This window comes from Gorilla gorilla, chromosome 12, assembly GCF_029281585.2.
Source record: "Gorilla gorilla gorilla isolate KB3781 chromosome 12, NHGRI_mGorGor1-v2.1_pri, whole genome shotgun sequence".
NCBI classification, from domain to species: domain Eukaryota; kingdom Metazoa; phylum Chordata; class Mammalia; order Primates; family Hominidae; genus Gorilla; species Gorilla gorilla.
In genome coordinates, this window is record NC_073236.2 from 138411331 (window position 1) to 138426675 (window position 15345).

Sequence of the window (15345 nt, forward strand, 5' to 3'; positions counted from 1 at the left end):
GGTCGCTTGCTTGCATATTCAACTAGCCTGGCTGCACAGGAGCTGTCAGAGCCATCCCTGTGCTCTGTGCACCGGGTTATCTTCCATACCTCTCTTCTGTGTGGTTGAGTCTCTGTTGGTCCCATCCACAATGGGCGGGACTGGTTTTACGGCAGAACCTTCTAGAATGAGGGCAGTGTGGGGAGCAGGGCCTCTGGCTGGCTGGGGTTTTGTTCTGTATTCACCACTCTGCAGCTCTATGATTTGGGGACGAGCACTAATCGCCCTGTGCCTCAGTTTCCTCATCTGTAAAATGGGGTAATACCAGCTCTTGCCTGTTTCTGCACTCATTTATTGTCCTGAGAATGACATGACTTAGCAGATGTGAGGCACCAGGACAGCACCTGGGTACAAAGCTCCCTAGCCGCACTCATGGCCACAGTTGTCACTGTCACCACCTCACTCTCCAGGGTGGTGGGAGCTCTCTCTGTGGCTGAGGAGGAGGGGGTTCGGGAGATGAGGAAGGCAGGAGAGGTGGAACTTGGCCCAGGGGAGGCCAGGATAAGGGGCTGCCCCTGCCCTGGCATCCTGCAGGCTGGGGCGATTCAGCTTTCCCGGGTCCATTCCCAAAAGAGCCCACTGTGTGCCAGTGTGGGCTCAGAGGACCTGCTGGTGAGGGGCCCTGTGTGGGGTTCGGCAGGACAGCCCCACTGCCCGGACACTCATAGTGCAGGAAGGACCCCCTCTCAGTGTGCCTCACTGCTGTGATCACGCCCTTTCCTCTGAGTTCTCCTTCTATGGATGATGAGCCACAAAATACCCCTTATTTAGGGACAAAGTCCAGGCTTTTTCGAGCTGAAGAGAGAGTTTTTTCAAGCCCCGTGCATGGTCTCTGGCTAGAAGAATTGGCAAAACCCACTCATCATGCCCTTCCCGTCCCCTCCTCACCCTGCTCTTCCCAGGTTGGCCCGGTAGCTGGGCCAGTGGCTCCCTGCACAAAACCCTTCCACGTGGCCTTTCCTTTTTATTTTCTGGATGAAGCCATCAGGCTCTCAGAATTGCTGCCTTTGAGAAGGCGGGACAGATGCAGCTTGTGGTGGGGTAGGGTCCAGCTCTCCACCTGCCATGGGGGAAACCGCCCAGCTGCCAAGTTGAGCAAGCAGGATGAGGCCTCCACGATCTTCACCTGGAGCCTCAAACTTGTTTAAGAAGATCAGAAGGAGGAAGGAGTGGGGAGAAGATCAGAAGGAGGCAGGAGTGGGGAGAAGATCAGAAGGAGGCAGGGGTAGGGAGAAGATCAGAAGGAGGCAAGAGTGGGGAGCCAGGACTCGCCTGGAAAAATGGAGAGCTTCAAACTTGTTTAAGAAGATCAGAAGGGGCCGGGCACAGTGGCTCACGCCTGTAATCCCAGCACTTTGGGAGGCCGAGGTGGGGCGGATCACAAGGTCAGGAGATCGAGACCATCCTGGCTAACATGGTGAAACCCCATCTCTCCTAAAAAAACCAAAAAATTAGCCGGGTGTGGTGGCAGGCACCTGTAGTTCCAGCTACTCAGGAGGCTGAGGCAGGAGAATGGCCTGAACCCTGGAGGCGGAGCTTGCAGTTAGCCGAGATAAGGCCACTCCAGCCTGAGCGACAGCGCAAGGCTCTGTCTCAAAAAAAAAAAAAAAAAAAAAAAAAAAAAAAAAAAAAAAAAATTAGAAGGAGGCAGGAGTGGGGAGAAGACTGGAAGGAGGCAGGAGTGGGGAGAAGATAGACCGGAAGGAGTCAGGAGTGGGGAGAAGACAGATCGGAAGGAGGCAGGAGTGGGGAGAAGACCGGAAGGAGGCAGGAGTGGGGAGAAGATAGACCGGAAGGAGTCAGGAGTGGGGAGAAGACCGGAAGGAGGCAGGAGTGGGGAGAAGACCGGAAGGAGGCAGGAGTGGGGAGAAGACCGGAAGGAGTCAGGAGTGGGGAGAAGATAGACCGGAAGGAGTCAGGAGTGGGGAGAAGACCGGAAGGAGTCAGGAGTGGGGAGAAGACCGGAAGGAGGCAGGAGTGGGGAGAAGACCGGAAGGAGGCAGGAGTGGGGAGAAGACCGGAAGGAGGCAGGAGTGGGGAGAAGACCGGAAGGAGGCAGGAGTGGGGAGAAGATCGGAAGGAGGCAGGAGTGGGGAGAAGACCGGAAGGAGGCAGGAGTGGGGAGAAGATAGATCGGAAAGAGGCAGGAGTGGGGAGACCATCGGAAGGAGGCAGGAGTGGGGAGCCAGGACTCACTCGCCTGGGAAAATGGACCCGTGTGCCGGGGTTTCGGAGCAGCCACAGAATCCCGGCTACCTGAGGATCTTCAGTGTTTAGAAGAAAATGTCATCAAGCCATGGGCATGAGAGAGGAGAGCACGTCTTTCTTCTTCTCTTCCTTTAATTGTAAAAATTGAAGAAATTTGAGACAGGAAGGGGCCTTGGGGGATCTCACTCAGCTGTCCTGGCCTGCATGAGAAGAGGCTGGGCCCAGGCGGCTGTGTTGAGTCCTGCGAGCACTTCACGTTCCTCCCGTTCTTTCCTTCCCCGGGGTCGGCAGAGCCCCTCTGTGTCCCACACAGTCAGGGGGAGACCCGGGCCCGTCTGCAGGGTGGAGGTCAGCAGGAGAACATGTCTGCGGTGCATGGAGGGACACGATGGGGGCCAGGTGTGGCAGGGATGGGCACAGCCTCCCCCACCCTCTGCCCGGAAGGGTCCCACGGGACTGAGTTCCAACAGGAAGCTCCACTGGCTCTCCAGGGAGAGAGTTTTGAGGCTGCTTATCTTGAGCCTGAATTGATCCGTTTGATGAAGCAAATCCTAAATTGAAGGCCTGGGGCTTCCTTGACCCCACCCCACCCCCACGCAGGGCAGGGAGGCCCCCACAGCCTGAGTCCTGGCCACTCACTGCAGCTGCCTGGTGCCCCATCCAGGGTCACGTCCTGACCCAGAAGCCTCGTCCAGGCCTCCCCTGAGGAAGAGGCAGGCCGGGTCCTGCTGGCATCTCCCTGTGACTCTCAGCATGGGGACACTGAGGACCTCACCTGGGCTGAGGGTGTCTGTGAGGCTGGATGCCAGCTGTGGAGACAGCAGAGAACTCTGAGCATCCTGCAAGCAGGGGCCTTTGTGATGCCTTGGGCCCCACTGGGGATGGCCTCGCGGGTTACGTAAAGGCAGGCAGTGTTCACTGTGCTCCCTGCCTGCCTGGCCGACCCCACCTCATTCTCACCATTGGAGGCAGGTTATTCCCATTTTACAGAAGAGGAAATTTAGACTTGGACAGACCAGGGCTGAGTCAGCCTGCGTTGCTCTGAGTGATGGGTCTGGCTGCCATGGAAACCAGCAGCATGTGAGTCACTGGGACCAGCCAAGGTCACGCTCTGAGCAGGGAGGACTTGGGAACACAATGTCATGGGCCGCCTGCACCAGCCGAGAGCTTGATGACATGTTCCTGGGGCAAGAGCTCCTCCACCTTGCCCTCTCTCAGATGACACACCAAGTTAGAAGGAAAGAAGGCAACAAGTCATGAAACGAGCTGCAAAATTTCCTTATGTTTTGCTTTTCATACTTAGAAATTAGACAAGCCTGGTAATTCATACATTTATTTTAATATATATTTTTTAAGAAGTAAGGTCTCACTCTGTTGTCCACGCTGGAGTGTGGTGGTACAATCGCGGATCACTGCAGCTTCAAGCTACTGGGTCCAGGAGATCCTCTGCCTCAGATTCCCAAGTAGCTGGGACCACAGGCGTGTGCCGTCGCGCCCGGCCTGGCACATTTTGCATTCCTGTTGGAAGTTAGAGGGAGCCTCCCCTCTGTGTCTCACGTAAGTAGAGACTCCTGTGCCGGTGGCACTTGATGGCTCTGAGAGACAATAGGGAGGTTCTGTTTGCAGACTCAGAGCTGCCTTTTTGTTCTTACCACCCTGAGACCTGTGGGCCAAGGGCTCTTCACCACTTGGACTTCTGAAGTAAGAGGCAGAAACTTCACCAGCAGAGGCTGAGAAATAGGGAATTAATATACAGTTCTTAGTATAGGATGATGTGAGGGGTTTTTGTGTACACAATGGGAGACTTTGTATACAGCTCTCAGTATAGGATGATATGACGGGTTCTTGTGTACAGAATGGGAGACTTTGTATACGGCTTTCAGTAGTGGATGATGTTTTGTATACGGCTTTCAGTAGTGGATGATGTGAGAGGTTCTCGTGTACAGAATGGGAGACTTTGTATATGGCTCTCAGTATAGGATGATATGAGGTGTCCTTGTTACAGAATGGGAGACTTTGTATATGGCTCTCAGCATAGGATGATATGACGGGTTCTTGTGTACAGAATGGGAGGCTTTGTATACGGCTCTCAGTATAGGATGATATGATGGGTTCTTTGTACAGAATGAGAGATTTGTATATGGCTCTCAGTATAGGATGATGTGACAGGTTCTTGTGTACAGAATGGGAGGCTTTGTATACGGCCCTCAGTAGAGGATGATGTGAGAGGTTCTCGTGTACAGAATGGGAGACTTTGTGTACAGCTCTCAGTATATGATGATATGATGGTCTCTTGTGTACTGAATGGGAAACTTTGTATACAGCTCTCAGTATAGGATGATATGAGGGTTTCTTGTGTACAGAATGGGAGACTTTGTATACGGCTCTTAGTATCGGAGGATGTGAGGGGTTCTTTTGTACAGAATGGGAGACTTTGTATACAGCTGTCTATATAGGATAATGGGACGGGTTCTTGTTTACAGAAGGGGATACTTTGTATACGGCTCTCAGTATAGGATGATATGACGGGTTCTTGTGTCTAGAATGGGAGACTTTGTATACGGCTCTCAGTATCGGATTATGTGAGGGGTTCTTCTGTACGGAACAGGAGACTTTGTATACGGCTTTCAGTATAGGATGATGTGAGGGGTTCTTGTCTACAGAATGGGAGACTTTGTATACAGCTCTCAGTGTTGGATGATATGAGGGGTTCTCCTATAGAGAATCGGAGACTTTTTATACGGCTCTCAGTATAGGATGATATGAGGGGTTCTCCTGTACAGAGTGGGAGACTTTGTATACAGCTCTCAGCATAGGATGATATGACGGCTTCTTGTGTAGAGAATGGGAGACTTTGTATACGGCTCTCAGTATAGGATGATGTTACACTTTCTTGTGTATAGAACGGGAGACTTTGTATACGGCTCTGAGTATCGGATAATGTGAGCTGTTCTTGTGTACAGAATGGGAGACTTTGTATACGGCTGTCGGTATCGGATGATGTGAGGAGTTCTTGTGTACAGAATGGGAGACTTTATATACGGCTCTCAGTATAGGATGATATGACGGGTTCTTGTGTACAGAATGGCAGAATTTGTATACGGCTCTCAGTATAGGATGATGTGAGGTGTTCTTGTGTACAGAATCGGAGACTTTGTATACAGCTCGCAGTATAGGATGATGTGACCAGTTCTTCTGTACAGAATGGGAGACTTTGTATACAGCTCTCAGTATAGGATGATATGACGGGTTCTCCTGTACAGAATGGGAGACTTTGTATACAGCTCTCAGTATAGGATGATATGACGGGTTCTTGTGTAGATAATGGGAGACTTTGTATACGGCTCTCAGTATAGGGTGATGTGAGGGGTTCTCCTGTACAGAGTGGGAGACTTTGTATACAGCTCTCAGTATACATGATATGATCGGTTCTTGTGTACAAAGTGGGAGACTTTGTATACAGCTCTCAGTATAGGATGATATAATGGGTTCTTTTGTAGAAAATGGGATACTTTGTATACAGCTCTCAGTATAGGATGATATGACGGGTTCTTGTGTACAGATTGGGGGACTTTGTATACAGCTCTCAGTATAGGATGATGTGACGGGTTCTTGTGTACAGAATGGGAGACTTTGTATACAGCTCTCAGTATAGGATGATATGATGGGTTCTTTTGTAGAAAATGGGAGACTTTGTATACGGCTCTCATTATACGGTGATGTGAGGGTTTCTTCTGTACAGAATGGGAGACTTTGTATACTGCTCTCAATGTAGGATGATATGACGGGTTCTTTTTACAGAATGGGAGACTTTGTATACGGCTCTCAGTATAGGATGATGTGAGGGGTTCTTTTGTACAGAATGGGAGACTTTGTATACGGCTCTCATTATACGGTGATGTGAGGGGTTCTTCTGTACAGAATGGGAGACTTTGTATACTGCTCTCAATGTAGGATGATGTGAGGGGTTCTTGTGTAGAGAATGGGAGACTGTATACGGCTCTCAGTATAGGATGATGTGAGGGGTTCTTGTGTAGAGAATGGGAGACTTTGTATATGGCTCTCAGTATAGGATGATATGAAGCGTTCTCCTGTACAGAATGAGAGACTTTGTATACAGATCTCAGTATAGGATGATATGACGGGTTCTTGTGGAGAGAATGGGAGACTTTGTATACGGCTCTCAATGTAGGATGTTGTGACGGTTTCTTGTGTACAGAATGGGAGACTTTGTATACAGCTCTCAGTATAGGGTGATATGATGGGTTCTTGTGTACAGATTGGGGGACTTTGTATACAGCTGTCAGTATAGGATGATGTGACGGGTTCTTGTGTACAGAATGGGAGACTTTGTATACAGCTCTCAGTATAGGATAACATGACGGGTTCTCCTGTACAGAATGGGAGACTTCATATACGACTCTCTATATAGGATGATGTGATGGGTTTTTGTGTACAGAATGGGAGACTGTGTATACGGCTCTCAGTATAAGATGATGTGACAGGTTCTTGTGTACAGAACAGGAGACTTTGTATACAGCTCTCAGTATAGGATGATATGACGGGTTCTTCTGTACAGAATGGGAGACTTTGTATACAGCTCTTAGTATAGGATGATATGAGGGGTTCTTGTGTATAGAATGGGAGACTTCGTTGGGTGACGCTGTCCATGGGCAGCTCTTTCCTGGAGTGCTGGCCCCTTCCCTCGCTGTAAAAAGCATGGAGTCCCCCTCATCTCAGCTGCAATGTTCGGTTTAATTTCATGCTCTCACGGCTGAGGAGAAATCCCTCTGGGTTTGAAACCTTCCTGTGAAATCGGTGCAAAATGTGGTTATTGTTCCAACCTGCTGCTTCTGCCTGGAGTGACTTCTGAACCCAAATCTTCACACAGACATCATACATGCACACCCATACAACACACACATTTGCCACACACCACACACACGCATCACACATACATATAGATGCATACACATACAATGCTTCTTCTCGGAGGAAGAAGTGATGATATCCAGAAAGCCACCTGGCATGACCCCAGCTCCATTCCTAGGGCTCAGGAGAGAATGTAAAACTTCAGCAAGCGTCGTTTGTGCAACCCCCAAACTTACCCCTCTTATTTCTATGTCTCTCATCACAGCTTATTCTGAGGCAAAGAGATACTCTCAGTGACTTACATTTTAGTGAGAATTTTAGCACTAAGATTTTAAGCAAGACTTTCCACTGCCCTCTTCTAATATAGCAAGTCTTTTGTAATGCGGCTTCACCATGTAATGGGGAATTTATAGCTCATGTAACTTCCCTTTCCATATAGTTTAAAAATCAACATAATGCTGTAAGTAAGTGTGAGAAAAAGGAAAAATAACATGAAAGTAATTTATAATCTATAACATGCACTTTAATATGACAGTGATCACTGACAACTGCCTAGGAGGTTGGTTAAAGTTGCCTGATGCTGGCTAATGAAGATAAAAAAGAAGTAAAACAATTGTCAGTGGAACAGTCTCAATGCTTTTTACTTCCCGTTCCTATTGTGAATCGTGACTGAGACATCCTGAGCAGGGTTCTGGAAGGTGTAGTGATCTTTGTGCAACGTGGAGAACCTTGGTATAAAGTCCCTGTGAAATGAAATAATTCAGATGTGAAGCTGTTGTAAGTTGAGATCATTTTGCACCTTGAGAGGAACGTGGCCGTGTGGCTTGAGTCACAAGGTGTGAAGCTGCAACTTCTTTGATTCTGGGTCAAATCTCTTCCTCATTCTTGACCTGTAAATGATTAGGAAGGACTGACTGGTACCATAGATGAGGCCCCTCAAGACGATCACCCCTCCTTGTGGAAAGTTAAAGCGAGTTTCCTTGGAATGCAGCAAGCTGTGAGCAATCAAGTGAAATAGATTTAACCTGTGACCTCCTTGAAACAGGCTGCAGCCCTGTTATACTTCTGTCTCTGCTTATAAAGTGAAACTTTAACTTCTCACTTTAAAAGCAGAGCCCATTCATCTAGAGTCTGTGTTTCCAAGGTGATGACCCTCAAGCTTTGCACTCAAATAAACTCTATACTGAATCATCTTTTCCAAATTTCATTATTGACGATTGACATTTTGCTAACTACAAAGGGATGTGAAGTGGGCCTCCAGTGATCCCCATTACATCACCAACAGCCAGAGCCTTGCTGTCAGCACACATGGCTTGGGTTCACCTGACCTCGCTGGAGTCAACACGGACCTCTGGGAAGGATCTTCTCGGGTCTGAACCTCCCAGCCTGTTGAAGTTCTGACTTTTATTTGAGCCACACAAATTCCTAACTCGATAGGGCTAGAAGACCTACTGCAAGCTTGGAGTTTTGTTTGTTATTCTTCTGGGATTCTGCTGACCCCAGATTCAATACTTTGATTTTTTTTTGGAGGTTAAGGTTCTGTTTTGAATTACTCATTAGAGTTTCTAGAACCTTTTCTCCCATTTGAAATTTTGGTCAGGAAGAAAACAGTTTCTCTTTGAAAAGAGAAATTGAAGCTATGTGGATTGAGCAAAATTTGTAATGTTTGAAACTGGCCAGATTCTGAAGGCCGATTCAATAAGCAAATGTAAACTTCCTTATCGAGTGACCAGAATTATAAAAGGTCCTCTAGGAGGATGAGGTAAGGCCCAGAAGGGAAGGACAGTGTTCCTCCTAACTGAAAAAGGCCCTGAATGATAGCCACGTGTCACGTTAATAAATGATGCTTTTATGAGAAAGGCTGCATTACAGGCTCGTATAGCCTTAGACAGACTCACTGCAGCCCCAGAGGGAACCTGCACCATCACAAAGACTGAACGTCATGTCCCTAACCCAGATGAATCAGATAATGTCCCTAAATTAATTACCGATATGAAAACCCAACAACCAAACTTTCAGATCCAAAACCCTCTCCACACAGTTGGTTAAGCAGCTGGTTTAGGTCTTGGGGAACTTGGCAGAAGAAGCTGTTAATCAATCGTTGGTTGGGTTCTGTCCTGTTTTGTCTTCCCTGCTCTGGCATTGGTGTGCAATGGAGTCAACTCACAACTGAAGATACTAAAATAATCGTCACTCACAGAATCCCATTAACGGACAATGCAGCTGTGTAGCCTGACCAAGGTCACCACGTCACTTCCTTCATGTGGCTCCAGGTTCGGCCTATGCCCCGTCAGTTCTGTACAGCTTGGCACATGACCCTAGACATGGGAGACATTGTCCTAGGAGTGAACCTTCCTAAGTATCTGGGGCTAAGCCCCTAAACATACAGAGATTCCCAAACCATCTGCATTCAGCTACTAAGCTTTCTTCAAAAGGATCATGTTGATGTTGAAAAGGGGAGATGTGAAATTAATCCAGACTGAAAGCTGTTGGAACCGTACCTGATTTTGAGCCTTGAGAGGAACGTGGCTGTGGGGCCTGCGTCGCATGGTGTGAAGCTGCACCTTCTGCTTCTTTATTCTGGGTCAAATCTCTTCTTCCTCATTCTTGTCCTGTAATGATTAGGAAAGACTGAATGGTACCAGGGTGAGACCCCCTCAACACCATTACCCTTCCTTATGGGATGTTAAAACAAGCTTCCTTAGTGTGGCGAGCTGTGACCAATCAAGTCAAATCGCTATAACCCATGTCTTGATCTTGTTGGAAAATTCTGCAACCTGTTAAACCTCTGCCTCTGACTATGTAAATGAGACTTTAACTTTCCATTTTGAGAGTCTGTGTTTCCTATGTGACTATCCTCCAACTTCATGTTCAAATAAACTCCACACTTCATCATATTTTTGGATTCTAAGTATTTAAGCTTGAACATTGCAAAGACACATTATCATGTTTATGCGGTGTCAGCATTCTATGGAAGTTTAGTGCAATTAAAATCGGGAAAAGGGCCAGGTGCTGTGGCTCACACCTGTAATCCCAGCACATTGGGAGGCTGAGGTGGGCAGATCACCTGAGGCCAGGAGTTAGAGACCAGCTTGGCCAACATGGCGAAATCCCATCTTACTAAAAATACAAAAATTAGCTGGTATGGTGACAGACACCTGTAACCCCAGCTACTAGGGAGGCTGAGGCAGGAGAATAGCTTGAACCTGGGAGGCAGAGGTTGCAGTGAGCCGAGATCGCGCCACTGCACTCCAGTCTGGGCGACAGAGTGAGACTCCATCTCAAAAAGAAAAAAAAAAAGTGAAAAGACTTTTTTGTTTCAGTGTACATTACAACCACTCAAATTAGTTATGGGTATATTTTTCTTGCCTTTTTTTCACAGTTTCTGCAGGAGGTGGGCTGCCTTGTGCTGGTCAGGATGTCAAGCACCTTTGGGACTCTGCCCATTAAACCACAGGGGATTTCCTCATTATTGCGACAATTCCATCCCCAGAAATATCCCACGTGCCTGAGGTGGCGGCCATCTCTTCGTAGGGAGACTGTCGGAGCTTTTTTTTTTTTTTTTTTTTTTTTTTGAGACGGAGTCTGGCTCTGTCGCCCAGGCTGGAGTGCAGTGGTGCGATCTTGGCTCACTGCAAGCTCCACCTCCCGGGTTCACGTCATTCTCCTGCCTCAGCCTCCCGAGTAGCTGGGACTACAGGCGCCGGCCACCACGCCCGGCTAATTTTTTGTATTTTTAGTAGAGACGGGGTTTCACCATGTTAGCCAGGATGGTCTCGATCTCCTGACCTCGTGATCCGCCCGCCTCGGCCTCCCAAAGTGCTGGGATTACAGGCGTGAGCCACCGCGCCCGGCCCGGAGCTTCCTTTTAAACAGACTCTGCCCTGTCTCTGTGAAGACGTTCAGGTGCTGAGCACACGGAGGGCGGTGGGTGGGGGGACATGAGACTGTAGGCAGCTCTCTAGAGCCCCTTTCACACGTGGGTCGTCACCCACCGACTTTCGGATCTCTGGGAGTGGGAACTGCACAGGCCGGGATGTTGTTTGGGGTCATTGCACCGAGAAGTGTTCCATGTGCAATGTGGTTAGAGTCTTGTCACGCTAGGAATGGAAGGTCTTCAAGACCATGGTATCCAACCCCTCCATCATGCAGATAGGGGACCTCAGGCCCTCAGGGCGATAAGAAGGAATCAGGCTTTCGAAGGTTAAGGAAGTGTCAAGTGCAAAACTCGGTCTCTGGAGCCCTGAGGTGGAGCCTCACCCTCACCCTGGCCCCGGCGTCCTCAGCCTCTGGGCGCCCAACTGCTCTGACGCAGCAACTGGCACGACCACCAGCCCCAGGGAGCAGCAGCGAGTTTCCAGGGTTAGGAATCACCCGGGAGACAGTAATTCAGACTCCAGGCTCCACAGAAACCTGCAGGGACCTCGGGGAAAGGGAGCTTCGTCCTAAGGCTCCGCTTTGGGAAGAGGCTGGGCGGCCACTAGGTGGCGCTGCAGAGCCGCGTCTTCGGCCGCAGGTGCCCGCGCTTGGGAGCGGGAAGCCAGGCTGGGTCATCCCGGTGCTGTCACTGCAGGAGGCAGGGACCCCACATCCCGAAAAGACGGAGGGGCTGGATTCCACCAGCAGCTGAGCCCATCTCTCCGCCCTTAAAAATCAAACCACATCTTAGGACAATATCAGGCTTGCGAACGAAGCGTCCAGGGGTGGCCCACGTGGGAAGGAGGGTGAGGCCGTGGGCCCCCTCGGTCCAACCTCACAGCCTCTCTGCTCTCCCCACTTCCGAGGCAGATTTCTGGGAATTTGGGAGTTCAGAGGGAGGAGAAATAAGTCGTTTGTCAGCAGCCTGCTCCCTGATCTCCAAGGTCCCTTGCAGAAGGACAGGCGCTCCTCACACGGCCAAGCCTGGCCCGGTCCAGGTCTCTCCACCCAGCAGCCCTGCGCTCTGTCTCTCCCTTTCCCCTTTCCTCCCTGCCTCCCTCCCTCCATTTCTCCCTTCCTTCCTTCCCTCCCCGCACAGGATCTGCCATTCCTTAGCTGTGAAATGCGGGCACAGGGCCTGTGATTGCACTCTGGGTGATAGCAGTAGCAGTGCCCTCAGGCAGGTCAGTTGACTCAACAGAACCAGGTCAAAGTCCCCCAGCCCACGGGTCCAGCTCAGTCAGCCTCTGCTGGTCTACAGGAGCCCAGCCCTGGAGCAGGGACACCTTTGCACCAACAGTGCTGCATGAGATGGGCTGGGGTGAGCCCCCAAAGCCAGGGCCTGATGGAGGCCTGTGGACCCAGCAGGAGAAGCCCTGCTGTCAGCTGCAGAAGAGAAGAGGCAGGTGTCTGGAGAGGGGGCAGGGGGTGTCCTATGGCAGGTGGAACTTGTCCCTATTTACCTGGCTGGGGTGGGGCCACAGCACGAAATGGATGCCCTGAAAAATTCGAACCAGTCTGGAAAATGTGCGTCCACCTCTGCACTATGCCTGTTCTGCACCATATGCCTGTTCTCTGCCTCCCTCTGGGCCAAGGCTTACCTGCCCTGCAGCCTCAGGAATGTCAGTCTGGTTTCCGAGAGAGGGACCTAGAAGCCACTGAGTAACTGTTACGGGAGGGACCTAGAAGCCACTGAGTAACTGTTACGGGAGGCACCTAGAAGCCACGGAGTAACCGTTACGGGAGGGACCTAGAAGCCATGGAGTAACCGTTACGGGAGGGACCTAGAAGCCACGGAGTAACTGTTACGGGAGGGACCTAGAAGCCACGGAGTAACTGTTACGGGAGGGACCTAGAAGCCATGGAGTAACTGTTACTGGCAGGCACTGTACTCATCTCTCTCCTTGGATTATCTCATGAAACTTCTCAATGGGAGCCATCAAATGTTGGCCCCTCTGCTTTTCTCCTTGGGGTGGTCACTTTTATGCTCTCCCTGGAGCGCCTGTTAAGTATGAATCACTGCTCTAGGAAAAGAGCTGCCAGGCAGAAGGGCAGACCTGCACAGCCACTGGCTGCAGCTGCTCCGGGATCCAATTACTTACCAGGACTGAGGACTGGAGATCCTCCGCAGATAGGTGCTGGCCCCGGGGACTAGGCTCAGCCTGGGATGAAACTCGCTCCTGTAGAGACCAAGGGTGGGTGAGGGCAGGAGGGAGGGGTGTGGGGCCAGTCCATCCCGGAGACGGTTTGCTTCTCCTTACCCATTGCAAGGCTCGTGGTGGACACCCCTGCACCCAAAGTCACACTGACAAGAGGAGGGCATGGCACATGTGTTTAGCCAAAGCCTTCCATCACACATGAGGACCCAAGGCCCCAGGCAACGGAATTCTTCTGCTAAGCCTGAGGAAGGAAGCAGGAACCAGGGAGTTCTGGGAGTGGACAGAAAGGCGTGCCCTGGAGCTGGTGAGCTGGGAGCCTGGCCAGGCCCCTTTGCAGAATCCTTCCTGGGTCTGTGCTGGGATCATCCCCTGGGTGCCCAGCAGGACACAGACACTCGACCTTCTGGGAGAAGCGGGGAGGCAGAGAGCTACCCTCCCAGGTTTTATGGCTTGCTTTCAGGGAGAAGAGCCCTAGTTTCCATTACGGCCTTTGTAGTGGGAAGAAGGGTGAAGGCCAGAGAGGACTTCTTGCTTTTGTTGACTTCCAGATCTCCCTCAGCTCAAGCAGTCCATTCACCAAGGTGCTGCATTTGGGGTACTGCGTTTTGAACCCCGATGGGGGAGGGAGAAAATGCATCTGAAATTGCCTGCAAAAATGGCAGTCATGAAAAGTGCATGACACTTTTTTTTAATGGTAAAGCAAAGACGCTCTGACCACTGTTTCATTCTGTACTTTTCTTTAAAGATTCCCAAGAGGCGAGTTCCCTCGGTTTATTTTAAACAAGCTGTCTTATGATTTCATTGAGTTTTTATGTACATAAGTTAAATACTGACTAAAAATATTTATCCTTAAATAGTCTGTCACTGACCAACGAAGTGTCATTTTTTCTTGGTAGAGTTTTTTTTTTTTTTTTTTTTGAGATGGAGTCTCACTCTGTCGCCCACGCTGGAGTGCAGTGGTGCGATCTCCATCTACTGGGTTCACGCCATTCTCCTGCCTCAGCCTCCTGAGTAGCTGAGACTACAGGTGCCCGCCAGCATGCCCAGCTAATTTTTAAAATATTTTTTTAGTAGAGATGGGGTTTCACCGTGTTAGCCAAGATGGTCTCGGTCTCCTGACCCGTGATCCGCCCGCCTCGGCCTCCCAAAGTGCTGGGATTACAGGCGTGAGCCACCGCGCCCGGCCAGTAGAGTTCTTAAGGGTTGATTCCCCTTCACTGATAGGGTGAAAGAAAGCCCTTCCATGCTCCTAAACAGGAGTGGTGGTGTGATGTCTGTGTGTGCAGGTGTGGTATGTGGTGTGTCTGTGTGGTGTGTGTGTGTGGTAGGAAGTGTGAGTGATTTTTGACTGTGGGGAAGTGTATGTGGTGTGTGTGTATGGTGGGTGGTGTGACTGATTTTTGGGTGTGTGTGGTGGGTGGTGTGAGTGATTTTCAGCTGTCTGTGTGTGTCTGTGCGGTGGGTGGTGTGAGTGATTTTTGGGTGTGTGTGGTGGATCGTGTGAGTGATTTTTGGGTGTGTGTGTCTGTGTGGTGAGTGGCGTGAGTGGTTTTGGCTGTGTGTGTGTCTGTGTGGTGGGTGGTGTGAGTGATTTTTGGCTGTGTGTGTGCAGTGTGTGTTTCTGTCTTTCTGTGTGTAATGCTTATCAATATACTCACATGACGTACTTATTTCACTGATCACAGGATTTCACAGTTTTTGAGAGGTGTCTCTTCTTTACAGTAAATATTGATTATTTAAATTGTGCAAATGCAGGGTTAGGATTTGAGGTTTTATTCCAGAAAGTTCATGGCGATGTGGAAGGCTGGAAACTGATTCCCTGAAAGATATCCGAGTCCCTGGAACCTGTGAATGAGACCTTACGTGGAGAAAGAAAAAGGATCTTTAGAGGGAAAAGATTAAGGGTCTTGAGAATGGGAGAGCTGCCTGGACCACCTGGGGGAGCCTGAGTGCCACAACCCATGCCCATTCCAAAGGGAGGTGGAGGGGTTTTCCACAGACAGAGGGAAAGGAGACGTGGAGGCAGCGGAATTGGAATGGGGCAGCCCCGGTCAGGTTTGCCTGGAGCCCCCAGAACCTGGAAGAGACAAGGAAGGGCCCCGAAGAACCTCCACCTGGGAGTGCTGGACTCTGCCACGGGGACAGTGTC

General features: G+C 50.0%; 1 long non-coding RNA gene across 1 annotated transcript; it reads right to left on the reverse strand.

Moving 5' to 3' along the window:
• Positions 1–7597: 7597 nt before the first annotated feature.
• LOC129531766 (uncharacterized) lies at positions 7598–12782 on the reverse strand. The gene is made up of 3 exons (XR_010129833.1): positions 12639–12782; positions 9621–9731; positions 7598–8009 (listed from the first exon to the last, which is right to left on the reverse strand). It is a non-coding gene; the product is annotated as an uncharacterized lncRNA (long non-coding RNA).
• Between the last annotated feature and the right edge of the window lie 2563 nt (positions 12783–15345).